Raw genomic sequence first — 4,671 nt, 5'->3', positions numbered from 1 at the left:
CAACTACTTTACCCCAGTCACCTATGATCTGACATTCTTTAGTCTTTATCAAGCATGCCGCGCTGCTTAATATTGTTCATTTATCTTATCACAAGTTTTTGAGTTATCCTTGATTAGATTACAAGCACCTTACAAACAGACTGCTATATTGTTTTTCTTATATTACTCATAGCCCTACATATTAGATGTAAAATACTGGTTTTATGACCTAACATATGTAAATTGAGTAAACAACAATTTTCTCCAACAAATCTGTATTATTTGTAGAAACGTGGATATGTGGCTAGCCCGTAAGTTAAGTGTCGGGCATCAGAACTCATCAGATGATTGTGTGTCCCAGCACAGGACTGCAGCTGTCCATCCTGTGGGAACTCAACCTCAATGTCATAAACAAAATCTGGATCACCCCTCTTCTTCTGATTTTTCTCAGAAAGTTCATCCATGATGCTCTTCCTTTTGGCAAGCTCCTTGTCACCTAGTTTGTTCAGGTCCTCCTAGGGATCAATGGTGGTTTCCCGTCGAATTTGTTCCATTGTTTCTGCCAAGCTCTGTCCTTGTAAGTAACCTCTTAAAACGCTGAATAACTTCTCAAGCTGCTTCAAAGACACCCATTCCAGGTAACACTTGTGTCGTGGATTATTCTTTAATTGTTCAGCGGCTCTGGTGCACTTTGAAAACTTGGAAAAGTTCCCTACTGGCATGATCCACTGGCGACTCTTCCCCTTGGTTTCATTCTCATAAATTAAGATGATTGCTGGAGACTGGAATCTGACTCCACATTTCTTGGCAGTGTACATCATTTTCATATATACTTCATGGTAAATCACAGAAAATCAGACAAAATCTTTAATCCCAGGACCAGGGAGCAGGAGAGTCTCTTGCTGCTGCAATGGAACTCCAGGCGCAGGATTACTTTGTGCATCTGGCTGTGCGTGGAGAACTAACTTTTCAACAGACACAGACTCTCTTCCCGCTTGGAGACATTTCGCCTGGAGCCTCAGGTGGTACCCACCAGCACTCTCCGTACCCTCTAGACCTGCTCACGGATTCCGTTCGGGGGCACCAGGGGTGGGCCCATCCACTTGGTTCCGGACCAGTGGCTGCAAAGACACCTGAACTGGTACCGTCTTCCCGAAGCAGACCCCACCCGCTCCCCCCGCCCCAGTCTACACTAACTTTTTTTTTGAAACCTTTCTCAGGCATTTCCTCGAACTCATTCTCACTGGAGGTCATTTCTGATGCACTAATACTGTTAGGTGGATTTATATTGTCTTGCTTTTTAGTGTTTCTTGTATTATAATGTATATTGTTTTGCATCTTGAATTAAGTTAATGCTTGGATTTTCTAGGTAGCTAGGTATTCTTAGCTGTATCAATTGATTTGATGTTATATATCTTCAGGATAGGAGCTTAAGGTGTTTGTTAGGTGTGGCTCTTAAGGCTCTCAGAGTATCTACAAAGGTGCTCCTAGGGGTTGAGTTTCCCTGCTATGGGAGTATTCAAGTAGGCTGAGTGGAATAAAATACAGGTAGATTCTAAAATTTAACTAAACACTGTACACATTCAATCAAAAACAGCACCGAATATTTATGCAGGAGAAGTTATTATAACAACCAGATCCTCTAGCAACAAAGAGGTTAAGATTTCTGGTCTGTTGAGGGGTCCAAGTCATCTTGTGACCAAGTGAAACCCTTCCCTCGTGCAATCAATCCCAGTTACCTTTTTGGATGATTTTGGTCTCAGTCAAGTTGCTGGCTGGGTCGTTGGGCTGCTATTCTGATTTCTGGAGCTGGGCACTGGCTTTTCCTGTGGGGCAAACCGAGCCTGGCAACTGTGGCCCTGCAGATCAGCACCCCTGCTGCTGGAACCGCCACTGCTGCTAAAGCTGCCGCTGCTGGGTCTGTCAGCTGCTACTGCCTCTGCTGCTGCTGCTTTGGCGGCCACTGATGGATCCTCCACTGCTGCTGCTGGATTTGCAACTGCTGCCTCTGAAGCTGCTGCTGCTGGATCTGCTGCTGCTGCTGCTGCTACTGGATCTGCCACTGCTGGGGCCACTGCTGCTGGTGCTGGAGCCGCTGATGTTGCTGCAGGACCCTGCTCCTGTTGGGTCCCGCTGTTCGCTGTTCGCTTAAGTTGGTGTGGCTGGATCCCAGGACCAGTGCTTTCTTTGCTGGAGCTGGGCACAGGTGGTGGGGGAGGGGAGGGTGCCACAGCTACTCTGGTTCTCTCGCTGTTTCACGTGTTCTTCTACCTTGTGGTCCACTCCTCCATTGCTCTCTGCCGCTCTCCCTTCACATTTCTTGAGTTGCAGAGAGCTCCGGTGTGAGTGGAAACTCCCCTCACCTGGCTTTTCCTGCAACTGGAGCCGAGCTTGGCAGCTTTCCGGTGCACTGCCGCGGCAGTTGGTGGACCTGCCAGGGCCACTTTTGCCAGCCTGTGCGGGCTCTGGATGCTCTGGATCTCTTCTACTTCTTCACTGCCATTTCGATTTCCTATATGCCTCACTTTTTAGTAAAGTGTGTATTTTGCTGAGTTTTTTTCAGTCTTTTTCTCCCCTAGGCTGCTTTGGTGTGGTACCTAAGCCGCCATCTTAACTAGAAGTCCTACACTAACTTTTTAAATGAGACTTTTTATTTAGTGTTTCAGGGGACTCTGGATATAGATGGCCACTTCATGTAAGCCACAGGCACTTTGAGAGAATATAATATGATCAGGATCAAATTATTCTAACCCTAATGAGGGAAATATTCTGTACTTCCCTACTCTAAGGTATTCACAAGCAGACCAATACTCCTTCCTCTTTCTCTTCTACCTTCCAGTTATGTTAGTGGGACTCTTCACACCAATGATGTTTTCTCCAGACTTACGGTCAGCCATCTTAGTGATGTACATGTGCTTTTCAGTGCTTGATTTATTCTATGTATCACTCAGTTTTTTGCTACATCTCCAACAGACATGCCAAGGTTTGCGGGTTTAGTATTGGGGAAGAATTTGCAATGGAACATGAAGACTCCAGATGATGATCTTTTGGGAACATTAGAGTCTATTTTTCTTGCCTCCCTCAGTTGGTCCATAATCCTTCATTACCAATAATAGCTTGCTTTATATGCCTTTGCCATTTTATTAAGCTTAGATGTTTTGTTTTGTTGTTTTGTTTTTTCAGAAATTGTTGTCTACCTCTCAGGGCACTTCTTGGAAATTTTTGCAAAGTCAACAGAGGCCACCAGGTTTTTCTTCTTATGTCTCTACAGCTGAACAAATAAAATAGAAGCAGATATCTTGCCCTTTGGTTTTCTGGGGTCACCTTTAGCCTTCCTGACTGAATCACTTCTTCCTGCCCTGTGGACAAGATAGCCACAGGTAACACAGAGATGGAAGGCTGTAGGGGAAAGGCAGGGGGCCAGCACATTGCAGAGGGGCCCAGAAAGTTGTGTGGTTGCTGCAACCATGACTCTGGTTAGAACTTTTAATGTATGTTGGACAGACGTAGCCCTGCTGGGCATCTTTGCCAGGCTTGTGATCTTAGACAAAATGACTTTTAGCTTCTTAACCCTGAGTGTGCTGTTATCTGTGCTATTTTCATATATAGCATTCATTATGTTGAAGTAATATCCTTGGACCCCTACTGTGGTAGTTTGAATGGATGTCCCCCAGTAGATTCAGGAGTTTTATTAAAGCTTCTTGAATTTCCAGCTACCTGGCTGGAGGAGGTATCACTGGGGGTGAATCTGAATTCCAGCCTAAATACACAAAGTGCTCATCCTGGGTCCCTGGAGTGTTCTTGCTTATTGTGATGATGGGTGAGTTTCTCTCTGTGCTTGGGCCTGTGAAGGGGGACCATCTTCTCTGGCCATTGTGGAACTTCCCCCGGATCTGTAAGCTTCAGTAAATCCTTTCCAGCATAATTGTGCCTGATTTGGAAAGTCTTCCCAGCAATGTGAGGCTGACTGTGACACTACCTTTTAATAGGCTGGCTTTGGTGGTGGTGTTTGTTTGTGGATTATTTTGTTTTACAGTCCCAGGGAGCCAATGCCTCATGTATGCAATGAGTTATATCTCCAGCTATGTTCAGAATTTTTCTGGTCAAAGTATTCTGATTGTTTTCAAGTGATTTTTTTTTACATCTATTGAGATGATGATATGATTTTTATCTTTTTCATCCTGTTATAACATATTGTTTGATTTTAATATGGGGAATCCTTGCAAATTTTGTTGGGTAATTCCTAGCTGGTCATGGTATATGACTCTTTGAATGTGCTATTGAATTTGGTTTTATGTGTCTAGAAATGTGACATTTGTCCTCATCCCTGCTCTGTCATCTTTTCAGAAGAGCCCTGTCCACTTATTGTGCCACTATCTGCTGCCTGCAGCCCTGTGGGCAGCACTTTGCCACTCCCTTCCCTTCTTTGCAGCTCCTTCATTGTAAATCACAGTCCATGCTTCCATCATTCATCTGCTGTCTCTTCTTCCCAGTTCTCATTCCACACCTCCCCACCATGAAGACTTGAAGATTTCTCAAGTACACTGAGATCTTCAGCTTCTACTCATCAAAGCAGAAGAAGGATCCTCCATTGTGATGAGGTTTCTGACGCCCACAGCAAATGGGCGCTTAGCCTTCAGTAAGAGCGTCTACAGGGCAGAAGCAGCCAAAGTGTTCATTCATGTTCTGTGC

General features: G+C 44.8%; 1 pseudogene; it reads right to left on the bottom strand.

The window, feature by feature from the left end:
- Window positions 1-277: 277 nt before the first annotated feature.
- LOC101600942 lies at window positions 278-931 on the bottom strand (annotated as a pseudogene).
- Window positions 932-4,671: the final 3,740 nt, after the last annotated feature.

This window comes from Jaculus jaculus, chromosome 8 (assembly GCF_020740685.1).
Source record: "Jaculus jaculus isolate mJacJac1 chromosome 8, mJacJac1.mat.Y.cur, whole genome shotgun sequence".
In the NCBI taxonomy this organism is placed as follows: domain Eukaryota; kingdom Metazoa; phylum Chordata; class Mammalia; order Rodentia; family Dipodidae; genus Jaculus; species Jaculus jaculus.
Note: the sequence above shows the minus strand (reverse complement) of the source record. Positions and strands in the feature narration are given on the sequence as shown.